Source organism: Mytilus californianus, unplaced genomic scaffold (assembly GCF_021869535.1).
Source record: "Mytilus californianus isolate M0D057914Y unplaced genomic scaffold, xbMytCali1.0.p SCAF_6, whole genome shotgun sequence".
Classification (NCBI taxonomy): Eukaryota; Metazoa; Mollusca; class Bivalvia; order Mytilida; family Mytilidae; genus Mytilus; species Mytilus californianus.
Genome location: NW_026262712.1, coordinates 53754481 through 53770198, shown reverse-complemented (window position 1 = coordinate 53770198; position 15718 = coordinate 53754481). Strand labels below are relative to the sequence as shown.

The 15718-nt window shown below is 31.0% G+C and overlaps 1 protein-coding gene across 1 annotated transcript in view; it reads right to left on the bottom strand.

Moving 5' to 3' along the window:
* LOC127705670 (transcription factor egl-13-like) overlaps window positions 1-2694 on the bottom strand; it is a 126800-nt gene extending 124106 nt beyond the window's left edge. The window contains exon 1 of the mRNA XM_052210009.1: window positions 2634-2694. The gene's annotated coding sequence lies outside the window, so the exon portion shown is untranslated. The remainder of the gene's footprint in view (window positions 1-2633) is intronic.
* Window positions 2695-15718: the final 13024 nt, after the last annotated feature.

Below are 15718 nucleotides of genomic sequence, written 5' to 3'. Positions count from 1 at the left end.
CAAAAGTTTGCGGGGGAATTTATTGTCATGGCAGTGAGTCAGAAAACAATAAGAAATTGCTTCGATAACAAAAAAAAAAAACCTAACTGTCCATCACATTTCACTATAAATGAAACAATTTAAAAGAAAATCTGTCAAGATGTGATTGTCTAAAACAAATTGTGTGCCATGACAATTTACATATAAATGAAATAATCGTTTTTTGTTTTTATTTCGCAGAACTAAATATGATCAAGACAGCATTTATTCTATTTGACTGAACAATACTGATAGTGAACCTCTTTTCATCAGTAAAACATTAGCTATTCTTACAGTGTTTGAAAAATACATTTTTCCTTTAGATGGATTTTTGACATTCACAATCTTTTGACCTTTTGTGTGTTAAAACCATGCAATGATGCACTACTTTTTTTAGACCCCTTGAATTTGAAAATCAAAATGTATTATAAATCTGTCATATAATACTCTACAGATGTTTACAAGACATTCACTTAAGTCTGCCGGATGTCAATAGTTTATTTTTTAACATTTCTGCAAAAAATTTTCTAAACTATATATAACTTATATTGAAGAAATTTGGAAAAGATAGAATAATTCTTTTATTTCTTTTATTTCAGGGCCAACTAATGACTCTATTAAATCATATTTCCAGCATTTAAACGAAGTTAACACAACACCTGGAAAGGTCTTGAACAATTTTTATAATCTGGCAGCTGTCTTTAAAAAGATGGATAAGAGACCAGTAAATAACCTAGATACCAGATTACCCAGATCTATCTATTATATGACCAATTCTAATCGGGGAACATTTGTTCAAATTTTAAAGGTGGATGAAATTCGTCCTCTCAATTAGTAGCCTGGGATCCTGGATCTCTACTTGGCATTAAAGCAAAATGGAATACATTGCTATGTTCATTGGATGTGAGAACAGTGCATTGTGGGATAGACCTAATTTTTAAAAATATGTCAATTCCTATAAATTTGATTAAAAGTACCTAAATATTTATGCAGATGCTGTAACTAAACACTAATTTGCATAATTTTTTTCAACACTACCTCAGTTACTTTAGTCTTGATCAGTGCTAAAATTCAGTCACTTGACTTCCTCTAGACCTAGCCTTTCCAAAACATGAGCAAAAAATTAGACCAGGATCCATAGCTACTGAGTAACACTTATACAATTTATCAAAATTTAACCTTTGAGCAACATTTTCTGATTGGTTAAATCATATAAACAGCATGGCTTTGATAAATATCTTTATTTTTCCTCATGTCAAGATGGTTCCTTGCCTGGTAACTAATGGTCAGTGAACAATTAGGCTTCATGATGCTTCCGTTTGGCCAAAAAGTTTTTCCAAAGGTTCTCATACTCAGGTGAGCAATTAATATTTAATGATGCAAATAAGATTTTACTGGACAATCAATAATATTTAACTTAAATTCCATTTTTTTTATCTGACAGTAGTCCAGTAAATGAAATAAGCATTTGACCAGTATCCTTCGTGTGCTCTAGTGTCACACTTAGTGGGACTTTCCTTCAACAATTCCTTTTTCTAAGCATTCTGGGAATCTTATGAAACCAGAACACTGATGTGTCAGGAAGGGCCCTGCTTGCACATATTTGTGTGAGGCACAGAGACTATGTATTTTTGTAGGTATTTTCATTAATTGTTTTTGATACAGAGAATTATTTTGGAATAGCAAATTATACCTACATATGGATTTTCTTTGAAATCCTTGCAAAAACTAATATTCTCAAAATTTATCATTGTTTAACAAAAGCTAAGTTTATTCCGCATTTAAAGAAAATGACATCTGGAATCGTTATGGAAGAGCTAATTTTATCTATTTTCTTTGAAATCCTAGCACAAAAAGATTCAAAATTTGTGAAGTTTTAACAACAACTAAGTATTCACTGTTAATATTACTCCCAAATTATCACAAAAACAGTTTTTGTCATTGGGAATCAATTCTAAAATGTATCACTACTTTCATGAAAATTTCTGTTGAAATTCTAGCACAAAAAGATGTTTGGAGGGTGGTTAAGTAGGTTTCTCAATGTCCAAGCAAACTCACTTGTTTTATGTACTGCTAAATATTATATGTTTCAGTGACAATGCACCACTTGCTAATCAGCACAACATCGTGCAATTATATTTACTGTCCCCCTATTACTTCATAAGTTCAATAGAATTAATCAATAAGACAAACATTTTCAAAATTCCTACCCATAATTCTCACCTAGAGACCACAAAAAGCCCTATAAATATAGAAATAAGATGATGTGGTATGATTGCTAATGATACAACTGTCCACAAGAGAGACCAAATGACGTAGAACTTAACAACTATAGGTCACTGTATGGCCTTCAACAATGAGCAAATCTCATACTGCATAGTAAGCTATAAAAGGTCCAGAAATGACAATATAAATACATTTCATTCCCTATGCCATGATTCCAATTATCAAATTACCACCCCTCCATTTTTAATTCCAATTCCCCTAGCCATATCACAGTGGGAAACATGCTAAAATCACATTTCCATCTCCTCCCCCTTTAATTCCCCTCAACCAATTAACACCTGTGACAACTTTAACAGGTAAATTTTATCAGTAATGAAGTATCTCCTTACCTTGTTTAAATGGACTCTTTATTTTCTGTTAACCAGTTGATGTCAAGAATCACATCTGTACCTGTTGATAAAGATGATATCAATTACATAATTGTGTAATTAAAATAATCAATTTCAGATAATCGCTTATCAAGTGTGTCAACTTCTCCAAGAGTGAAATGTACACTTGTAACTGAATGCTGATGAATATTAAAAATTGATAAATTTATGACTTGCATCCGTTGAAAAAATTAAAATTTACAATTCAAATTATTACATTTGTTAAACAAAAAATCAAAAAAAGGAAAAAAATTCATGAATAAATGCTACTGATTTATATGTAATATATCTATTTAAAAAACAGGTGTTGATTTTGAATAAACAAATATGTCTCACCAACAGGAATCAGTGCTGAGACGGCAGCAGCGTGGATTATTAACCATAACAAAAACCACAAATGAACAATTCTTAAGCTTTTCTCGTTAGTCATCAAGAAAATTCAACAATGGCAATTGATGTTTAGGAATTTCATCAACTTATTGATCCAGCATTTTGGGGAGCAAAAGAAAAAAAAAAACATTGATTTTAAGACCCATCGGAGGCAATGATTTTTTCATACTGCAAATAATGCAACGGCCGCTGAATGCAAAAGATATTAATTTTACCATTATAATAACAAACCCTCGTTGGAACAGTTGACTGAGCTTTGTTATAGTAATGAAAATGTGATGTTCTCCTCAAAGGCGGTGATGAATTTGTGAACCTATTCAAGTATGCTAAATGAAGACTAAATATCATTACAGATTACAATAGCCAGGCCTATTGATCCCCGTTAAGTCAGATAATATACAACTCGGTGTCTTTCTAAATTGTATACAATACCATGGAATTGTACTCGCTTCGGGAACAAAGGCATACATTGCAAACAAAATGTCGTAACAATAGAGAACTGATTAACAAAGAACTGAATCCATTAAGTTTCGTCTTAACAAAAATACTTTTCATTAGTGTAAATCGTCTTGGCATTCGATTTACGAAGAATATAAAATGAAATTGTTGCCAAACAATGCAAGATGAAATAACCGTATCATAATTTTATTTTCTTTTCCATTTCCTTATTTGTTTTCTAAACTAATACAATTGCAGACACGCATTAGACAATGTTTTTTTGTTCTTTTGTAATCAAGGGCCATAACTGGAAATAGATAATTCTCTCTGACAATCAAACACATGCAATAGGATTTTACAATTAGAGTATGTTCTGTTAACAAGATCTTGTCAACATTATGTCTAGACTGGTTGCCTGTCCTTTTTCTGTTTTAACAGATATAATGGACAGGTAATTACTAACCACCATCTTTCTTCTTTGCTTTCTATTACTTTGGAAAGAACTGCTTAATTTGGAAGATTAAAAATGAACTTATGGTGTTGTGTTCGTTGGGTTTCAGTAAGAAGACATCATAAAAAAATGTAATTTTGGGGGAATCACTGCTGACAGAGTATGCAAAAATATTTGTGTTTAAATACAGGCATAGGGCTACCAAATAGCAGGGTCATATGTAGCAAAGTTATCTCCATGTCAAGGAAGAGAACTGAACTATATTATACAATTATAGCATTTGTATGAGGTTGATAGGAGGTTATATCAACCTAAGAGAAGCATATGGACTGACAAAGTCTGAGGTCGATATGCTTCTCTATGTCGATATAACATTGTATTGACCTCAACTAAAGGCTACAATTGTTATATTATTAATCAAACAATGTGAAATTGGGGATTTCTAGAATGTATTTTTAGTAACATGCTGTATGCCCTGTGTAATATGCTGTCTTTGACCTACGAAAAGCTAAAAACAACAGTATTGGCGTGCAAACTGAGTAAATACAAACGTACATGTGATCAAAGTTTAACGAATCACAAATCCTTAAAAATATTCGATTAATAATATTATGTTATATCCATGGGAATTATTTAATTTTCATCCATAATCACAATATAAAATAAATAGCCCAACAAACTGCTTCTCAACTGATTTATTACCTGCAAAACCTGAAACCACAAAATATTTATCAATAATTATCCAAAATTTTAAAAACAAGAGGCTGTCAAGAGCCTGAATCGCTCACTTGTAATCTTTTGCTTAAATCTTTCATCAATGATTATTTTTGCTTTTCAATATATATTAATGAGTGGCTTAAAAATGCCATTTAAATGTTCTTTGTATCTGTCATATTTTCTTCAAAAGCAAAAAAATGCATTTCACCCCTATTTTCCATTTCAGCCATAGTGGCTATGTTTCTTGACGTACAAGGAAATAAAATACAAAATTTTTACTAGATACTCTAAAACTCATTCAGCCCACGTTTGGCTGAAATTGATTCAACAGTTTCAAAGGAGAAGATTTTTTAAAGTAAGCAAACTAGATTAACAAATTGTGAAAAATTGTCTTTAAAGGGCAATAACTCCTTAAGGGGTCAATTGACAATTTTGGTAATATAAAACTTATTAATAGATCTTACTTTGCTGAACATTTTTGCAGTTTACAGTTTATCTTTATCTATAATAATATTCAAGATAATAAACGAAAACTGCAAAATTTCCTTAGAATCATCAACTCAGGGGCAATAACCTAAAAATCATCAATTCAGTAGCAATAACCTAAAAATCAGATACCTGATTTGGCTGATAATTTAAGTGCAGGTAGACCTTGACCTAATGAATACTTTAACTTCTTGTCTGATTTGCTCTAAATGCTTTAGTTTTTGAGATATTAGTCAAAAACTGCATTTTACCCTATGTTCTATTTTTAGCCATGGCGGCCATGTTTTCTGAGGAAACAGAAAATAAAACACAAACTTTATTCTAGATAACCTAAGAATCATTCAGCTTAAGTTTGATTTAATTTGGTTCAGTAGTTTCAGAGGAGAATATTTTTTAAAGTTAGAAAACTGATAAACAAATTGTGTAAAATTGTCTTTAAAGGGCAATAATTCCTTAAGGGGTCAACTGACAATTTTGGATTTGCTCTAAATGCTTTAGTTTTTGAGATATAAGCCAAATACTGCATTTTACCCCTAAGTACTATTTTTAGGGGTAAAGGCCATGTTTTTTGATGAAACAGAAAATAAAACACAAACTTTATTCTAGATACCCTTAGGATCAATCAGCTTAAGTTTGGTTGGAATTGGTTCAGTAGTTTCAGAGGAGAAAATGTTTGAAATAGTTTACACTGGAAAGACGACGACGACGGACACCAAGTGATGGCAATAGCTCACCTTTCCTTTGGAAACGTGAGCTAAAAAGAAAAAAAAAATGAATCCATGAATAAAAGCTCTTTAAGTTTCCATTGAGATTGAAGATTTGTCTTTACCATCAAAACCAAATCATGTGTTCACCAATTTACTTGCTACTGGTCAAGTCAATTTGAATTTTATGTAGAACTATTGAACAACCAATAACTTTTTTTAAAATCAATATATTGTTGATGTGAATAAAACCACTGCTTAATCTGTTGTCAGTATAAAAATGGCTGCATAGTGAGATTGACTAAAAATTCAATAGGATTCAAACAGAGCAAAGGTTAATCAATAGAGGATAACTACCTATAGATAAGGCTAAGTTATGGTGAATCCTTGGGCAATATCTTAAAATCAAATAATTGCTAGAAAAACGAAGATAACTACCTATAGATAAGGCTAAGTTATGGTGAATCCTTGGGCAATATCTTAAAATCAAATAATTGCTAGAAAAACGAAGATAACTACCTATAGATAAGGCTAAGTTATGGTGAATCCTTGGGCCATATTTTAAAATCAAATAAAGGCTAAACAATAGAAGATAACTACCTATAGATAAGGCTAAGTTATGGTGAATCCTTGGGCCATATCTTAAAATCAAATAAAGGCTAAACAATAGAAGATAACTACCTATAGATAAGGCTAAGTTATGGTGTATCCTTGGGCAATATCTTAAATCAAATAAAGGCTAAGTAATAGAGGATACCTACCTATAGATACGGCTAAGTTATGGTGAACCCTTGGGCCATATCTTAAAATCAAATAGGGTTCAATATAAAAATAAGGAGATGTAGTATGATTGCCAATGAGACAACTATCCATCAGAGACCAAATGATTCAAGGTCTCATAAAAAAGGAGTACTGGGTCACAGTCTGCACTGTTAGCCACTAGTTCGATGCCCCAGACTAGTTAAAAAAAATTGGACTAATAAGTATTTGCAAAACTTTGTTTGGACACATAAGAAAAATATGGGAATATTGGTCTAGTAGTTGGAAAATATTTTGGTGCAGACTGCTGGGACAATATCTGATGAAAAATGGTGTTTAATAACAATAGCATTGTTCTTCTGCTTTGCGTTTTGCAATTCAGTTGACATTTGTTGCTAAATGAGTTTCTTTTTAAAGTCATGTGAAAGGTTACCGCAGGATAAAAGTAGAGAAAAGCTTAAATTTAAAGAATAAGCATAAGGAGTGAGAGACAATGAGGTGTGAGGAGAATAGAAGGAAGAGGGAAGAGTTTCAGATGACCTATCCATATTAAAGTTTTTTGTAAAGAGGGAAGAGGAAGATAATTCATGCCACTTCTATCCTAACTTTTAATTTTCTCCATTTTACTTTAAATTTCATTGAAATATGGCCTTTGTAGAAAATAAACATATCGAATCCTATTTTGAAACTCACAAATGGTAAAATCAGAAATGTTAAAAATTTCTATTTTTTATAATATGCAGGCAATATCTCTCCCTTTTACTGATATAAATACTAGGACTATTTCAGAACAGGTTATACAAACGTTCAAGAGCAAATATTTTGACAGATTTCAAAAATTTGTTTTTTGAAAATTTGTTTTTGAAAATTTGCATTTGTTGTGAGTGTGAAAGAAAAAAGTACATTCTAATCCAGTATGCATTTTTTACAGGAATATTCATAAAATCAATATTTCCTTCTTTCTCTTTTTTTTTAGGGGTGGGGTGGGGTAAAAAATTAAACCAAAGAAAAGCCTTCTCATTTTTTAAATGATGTCCACATAATTTTTTCTTAAACAATTTGAAAAAAAACAACAAGTCCATTACAATTAAGCCCGCACATAACTCTGACTAAAATTTTGTCAATTGTTTGAGTCAGATATTTTAAAAATCAATCTTTTTCCAAATAGGAAGTTGATTAAGTACAAATGTCCATCAAAACGACTGCCAATTAGAGAAACAATTAAGAGGAAAATATAATTCTAGCCATCACTTAAAACAATTACCCTGAGAAAAAACTTTTCACTGACACTTTCATTTCTACGGCTTCATATAGGAAGTTATTAGCAATCTATATAAAAAATCTTTTAGTCCTGGCTTATATCCAAAAACAATTAGTTAATTTTATGTTTTGTTTACAACCGTCGACTTCATTCTTTCGGCTAAATATTGTAATGACCACAAAGCAATGCAACCAGGAAAAAAACAAGGGTTTCCCGCCCATAATTAAAGTGCCTGAAGTGACAAAATGGTGTAATAAGTCGTCAAGATATCCAAAAACAGAGGAAAGCGTCTCGCCTTATGTGACATTTCGGATCTATTTTATTTTGGCAGCCTATTAAATGAATTATGGGAAAAAAGTTTTTTTTCGTTATCGAGTAGTCACGATAAGAGCTCCTTTACAAAGGCACTTAAACCTCTTTATATTGACCACATAATAGTGTTCAATAGTTTCCGCTATAACTGTGCATTGCCTTTACAATGTGTACAAATAAAATACTTAAGTACTTGTATTATTACTCCTTCAATTATGTTTCTATTCTTATACATGCAAAAACTTATTGTGTTTTGCAAAGTGCATTTTCGTAAAATACAGTTCAATGGGATGAAAATTCCAGAAGAAAAAAAATGACTAAGGTAAAGGAAATTCTGTATAGGTCTAAGGTCAAAGGAAAAGCAGGTTATATGCAGTATGCTTATTTTTTTCTGTTGAAACCTATGTTTGCCATATTTTGAAAGTTTCACAGATCACTAATCTTTTTAAAATTTGGTGAAATACTATGAAAAAGCAGAATTTAAAAAAATTTTTGATTGAAAATGAAACTTGTAGTTCTATAGACTATCTGAGTATTTTTTCCAAAGTGTCAACCAGGAACATATATATTGACGGGACTTGACACTACCTAATTATAGCCGATTTTATCGTCGGGTCATAGTTAATAAATGACACGATACGGAAACGGACATGTGTAAAATACGTACTCGCTATCATCTTAATAATTTCTGATAATATTAATAAATTGTCATTCAAACTAAGTAATAAGTGATGCCGTGTATCAAACTTTTAATCTGTCATTTCAAATTTGTCATAATCTCATTCATTTCATCACAGAAGGGTACAGAATGCAAATGGGGTAATAAAAAAATGGCGCTGATGGCATTCCCAGTAACCGCAAATTTCACAAACCATTATAAAACACTTCACATCAAATAAATCACACTTATATTGGTCATTTTATATGACAAAATATATCTATTTTACGATAATACTTGTATTTGTTGAACGTTTGGAATTATGTGGTTAACATATTGAGCAGTTCTGATAGTTTTTCAGTCAAACGCTTCCAAAATCCATAAATCTCGCGAAGTTCGGGATTTTATCAATTTTATACTGAAAAGCCTATCAGATTCATTTCCCGTTAGATATACTGTTCCCAGTATCAACTGATATGTGTTTGGTATAACACTATACAAACTCAGTTCTGCTTACATAATTCACATATGTTAAGTAAGTGAAATACAGAGATAGGTTGGCATATGTAAAATATAGGTTTCGTCCCAAATTGAGCTCACAGATACTATAATTAGCAATGGTTAAACCCAGTTTAACAAATGTCAAGCTTAAAATACAGTAACTTTCACTCTAAAATTTAAGCAAAAATAAAGCATTTTTTTTACAAAGGTACTTACTAGGCATGCTTTTAATATGTTAAGAAAATAATGTAAAAGCCCAAATTTCAAAGAACTACTCTTATATTTCTTGAAAAATCTGGAGTTATGTACATTTGTATAATCGAAAAGCAACATTAAAAAATATCAGAAGAGGAGGACAGTAGCAACTGATTAAGACAATGAGGCTAACATTTGATTATAAAGACAGTTTATAATCTTAAGTTCATCATTTACAGTTTGTTCTTTGCATCAATATATATATATATAACAATAACCTAAACTGATTGTTCTGGTGAAAATCCAAAGACTGAAGATGACTCTGAGGAAGATGACCATCTCTCTCTACACATTTACTAAAATTTTGGACATAATTGAAACGGTACTTAACAAGTAAAATTATATTGCAACCATCAAAAACCAAGGTGGTATTGGACACTTTTAATAATCCATGAATTCTGGAGATATATTAAGTTTCTACAGATCAAAATCTTCAGAAAACTTCTTCACAACTGATCACAACTGCAGGTGATATTCAGATACTCAAATGTCCATTTCATGAACCTGTTGTCCAATCAAATTTCATTTGATGTCATATCAGATGCTGCAGCATTAAAAATATTCTCTTAACAAAAATATTATCTGTTTTTCAAGTGAACAAGATTTCTTGTATTCCCTGACATTGATATTTGTAACAGAAAATATTTTAGCATTAATTTTCAGATAATTTCATATTATAAATTACAATTTATGAAAAGCTGCAGTCATTTCCTAAATGCAGATATCACACTGGGAAGGTGACTGCATAGTAATCTTTTTTAATGCACATTTTAATATTTTAATACTTATACTAAACCACATGGATCTGATAAGAAATTGACACTGACTTGTCTGAAAAGTTTTTTGTCGGGAGTCAGGTTGTCTGCCCTTACATCTTTATACTTATTTAAAATAATGAAAAAATCATAATCTCAAGACATTTATTTTGTAATATCCATTAGCTTATCAATGTTACTAAAGGATATTAAGAATGGCATGTGTTTTGTATCATTGTTTTCCCCTAATGGGTGACAAGTGCTTGCAAACAAAGCCAAATTGTTTGAGCCATTGAGGGAACAAATCCTAGATTAATGCTTTACGGCTAGCACTCTGTTTTATTAACTCTGAATACCAGGGTTTTATTAAAAACCTATACTGAATTTACAAAAGGCGCGTTTTGATTAAATGTTTTATCATTTGCATCGGTTGGGCTAATTTAATTGTGATGTAATGAGCTATTTGGCGGACACGGCTGGAATGAGAAGAGATGCTGGGTCACGCTGGGGTCTGCCCTTTGTTGTTTCATAGTCATTTTACTGAACAACTTCTATATTGAAAATTCAATGGTGGGAAAAGTCAGAAGCTTTGTTACTCATTCATTTGTAAAAACTTACACAAATAGTCATTTAGTTCACTTTTATTTCTAATAATTAACTTTTCCCCCATTCACCAATTTTCTTACTGATTTGTTGTGTCTTTCGAGTACAATATTCTGCGACAACACTTTTTCTATAAATTGAACATAGCATGAAATAGCCAATGAGCTGGAATTTAACTGTGAAAAAGTTTCAATTAAGAAAGTTTATACACTGTCAGAAGCATTTTTTTCATAACTGTGAAAAACAAAACTATCATAGAAAATACATAAACATAGAAATAGCAAGACTTGAAGGTTAAGTACAAGTTCAGTTTTCTAATAAAACACAAAGGGTTCATAAGTCTAGTTTCTGACTAAATGAAAAGTACATAAGATTGCAAGTGAAACTGGAAATTCTGGTTTACGTAAAATTTCAAGTATCTTACAAATTTAAGAAAGAAGTATTTTGTTAAGTTATATAATACTTTACCCAACTGAACCTACACAGTTTCAAGAATTGTAGATTTAAGACAGTGACACAATGTACCGGTATCATAAATGATATATTGTCTTGTAATTAATACTAAAATTGGCAAAATCTGAATAAATCTTTACATATTTGAATACAAAATGATAAAAATAAACTGCTTACGGAACAAATTCTAGTAGTTTAATTTCAAAGAATAGAAAATATATGCACTTCAAAGTTGTGTAATCCCTTTTGGGAGTAAAACACTATACTGATAATTCATTAATATTCATTTAGTACTAATTCTAATGGATTTTGTGAGTAAATTCTAAACTGCAAATTTAAGTTTTCAAAATAATACAAATCTCACATAGAATTTTTTAAAATTAAAATAAAAAATTTGTTAAAACTAACTACATCAAGAATACAGGATGATACACTTCCCCTCTAATCTAAGACAATTGGTGCCAACGAAAATCAATGAATAGACAGTTTTTCTCTGTAAAATATATCATCTACATTTTCAATCCATTATTTTACAAAAAGTACCCATTAAACAGCCCATTTTTCTTTCAACTTTTAATAGGAGATTATGAAAATTAAAGTACTTTACTTTTGCATCTTAAAGTGAAAAAAACAGACAGACGGTGAAAATGAGATGCGACATTTATAATTTATTATGAGTGTATGAAAAGGTACTTACAGTTCGGTGATGAAGTTGTCAAGAAATATGGATATAGAAATGAAGTATATAATATTGTTGAGTATATGACAATAAACTTTATGTGTCAAGCACTAATGAACTGTGACCAAAAAAAAGGTTTGTATTGTGTTGAAATGGAAAGTGATGTGAGAAAATATGGGTGCATTGAGGGGTAGATGGTAAATCCATCAACCGTAAAAAACCAACCACTGTGAAATTCAAAATGAGGTATTCCCCCGGAGCGATGTTTTATGTGCCAAACAATAGCATTACGAAGGTGATTCTTTCTATTAATTTATTTAATAAAAGTGTTATCAATTATAAGTTAATGGCCAAGAAGTCAATTAAAAAGAAAAACGGAAATTTATTATTCAACCATGAAAATCAAAACGTAAAATCAGTATTTATTAATATTTATTTTATTAATGACTAAATTATGAAGTTAAGTTTATTTAGGGGTAAACAACCAGCCAAACAATACCATTAGAAGAGACTTTACATTACGAAAAAATTAAAATTTGATATCTTAGTTTAAATTTTGATCGTTTATCATAATCCTTAACCATTAGAAAATCCAACTAAGTACCTAATTGTTTGCAAAGCAAACACAGATTGCCAAGGACATGATTTTAAGTATGTTTTTTTCACGTCTAAGTAGTATGGTACATTGTTTGCAAATTAAACAATCACTATAAAGTTGTCCAAAAATAATTGTGGCAAATATTTAACAAAAGTATTGTCTAATAATATCTTTAAAATACTGAAATACTAATGAGGAAGCTTTTCACCCTTTTCAAGTTGAGAGGAAAATCCAATTGTACTATAGTCGACCACACACCCAAATATTAAATCTTTGTGGTCTTTACCTATGGTTCTAACAGGACATAAAACAAGCGTAAACCATGTTAATATCCTTCAATCAAATATTATCGTTCTTATCTTTTGTTGTTTATATCTCGAGGAAAATACAATCATTTTCAGGAGTAAACAATAACTGATAATCGTAAGCCATCTTGATAAAACAAATAGCTGTGATTATTGGGTGTAAATAGTAACCTATTTGACTCCTATTGTCTGCTACTGAAGAAAATTACCTTCTCAAATGGAATAGAGCCAAAATTTAAAATCTGTTCTCATAACAAAACATCCTGCTTGTAATTTTCAGTAGTCTTTAGTTTTTTAAGCTTTTGAGTTTTAGTGTCAACAGTAAAAAAAAAAATTTAGATAGAAAATAAAATAAACTGATGGATTTGGTGATTTTGATGGGATAAAATCTCATCCAACTTTTCTTTGAACTTGCTTGGGCCTGGACAGGAATTAGCCAATAAGGGTTGAGTTTAGGAGTGACACAATTAATGCTGTTTACAAAGCAAAAGCACATCATTAGATATGAATCTGAAGAACTGAATGATATCCATTAAAAGTTAAAGAAAATTTTTATGGACAAATGTCATGTTAATACTTTACTGGCAAAAAGGTTTGGTATCAAATAAAAGCAATATAGTGATATAGATACAAGTTGTACAGTAAATGAATATATAGAGTCTGTAAAAAGTTGTACAGTAAATGAATATATAGTCTGTAAGAAGTTGTACAGTAAATGAATATATAGCCTGTAAGAAGTTGTACAGTAATAGTCTGTAAGAAGTTGTACAGTAAATGAATATATAGTCTGTAAGAAGTTGTACAGTAAATGAATATATAGTCTGTAAGAAGTTGTACAGTAAATGAATATATAGTCTGTAAGAAGTTGTACAGTAAATGAATATATAGTCTGTAAGAAGTTGTACAGTAATAGTCTGTAAGAAGTTGTACAGTAAATGAATATATAGTCTGTAAGAAGTTGTACAGTAAATGAATATAGTCTGTAAGAAGTTGTACAGTAAATGAACATATAGTCTGTAAGAAGTTGTACAGTAAATGAATATATAGTCTGTAAGAAGTTGTATAGTAAATGAATATATAGAGTCTGTAAGAAGTTGTACAGTACAGTAAATGAATATATAGTCTGTAAAAAGTTGTACAGTAAATGAATATATAGTCTGTAAGAAGTTGTACAGTAAATGAATATGTAGGACTCTAAAGTGCGATGGGGACGCTAAAGTACGATGGTCACGCTAAAGTGCGATGGTCTGCGCTAAAGTGCGATGCCTCCATACGCTAAAGTCCGATGGTCCGCGAAAGTATAGACGTAAGAAACATAGTTGGATTATGACGTTAACAGTCGTTTATACAAACCAAAAATGAACATGCCGGAAGATAGATTTTGAATATTTGATTTTAAAACAACTTTTAAACCAAATGTCCATGACTTAATTTTAGACCTAACCGTGCTTTTTCGGCTGAAGCAAATGTGTTTTTTTCGGGTGCTGGAAGAAGGAATTGTCTCCTACAGTCAACCATTTTACTATATAGATACAAAATAGGCTGCCACATGTGAAACAGGATCTGTTTACCCTTCTGGAGTACCTGAGATCACCCCCCAGTTTTTGGTGGGGTTCGTGTTGCTTAGTCTTTAGTTTTCTATGTTGTGTCTTGTGTACTATATTTTGTCTGTTTGTGTTTTTATTTTTTGGCGTTTTCAGTTTATTTTCGATCTATGAGTTTGACTGTTCCTCTGGTATCTTTCGCCCCTCTAGTATACGCAAAAGTACCCTGTTTCCATTGGAAGCGAACGGATACATTTAAATCATTGTTTACGTTGAAGCTTACTTTGCGGTCCCAGTTAAAATATTTTCGATTTTATTGAAAAGTAACGTCGGTAAAATAAAGGTAAAATTAAGAATGGAAATGGGGAATATGTCAAAGAGACAACAACCTGACCAAAGAGCAGACAACAGCCGAAGGCCACCAATGGGTCTTCAATGCAGCGAGAAAATCCCGCACTCGGAGGTGATCCTCAGCTGGCCCCTAAATAAAATTGTGTACATGTTTTCAAAAGTAAATTATAAATTTTCGGCTAAAACATTAGTTTGTACTAAAAGACTATTTTTTAACATCCATGTGTTTAACGTTTTAAGTCCTCAAACCTTATCCTATTGATCCATCGCACTTTAGCGTGATATACCATCGTACTTTAGCAAACAAACAACCATCGCACTTTAGCGTGATTCACCATCGTACTTTAGCGTGACCATCGCACTTTAGAGTACCATCGCACTTTAGAGTCCTACAAATATATAGTCTGTAAGAAGTTGTACAGTAAATGAATATATAGTCTGTAAGAAGTTGTACAGTAAATGAATATATAGTCTGTAAGAAGTTGTACAGTAAATGAATATATAGAGTCTGTAAGAAGTTGTACAGTAAATGAATATAAAGTCTGTAAGAAGTTGTACAGTAAATGAATATATAGTCTGTAAGAAGTTGTACAGTAAATGAATATAGTTTGTAAGAAGTTGTACAGTAAATGAATATATAGTCTGTAAGAATTTGTACAGTAAATGAATATATAGTCTGTAAGAAGTTGTACAGTAAATGAATATATAGTCTGTAAGAAGTTGTACAGTAATAGTCTGTAAGAAGTTGTACAGTAAATGAATATATAGTCTGTAAGAAGTTGTACAGTAATAGTCTGTAAGAAGTTGTACAGTAAATGAATATATA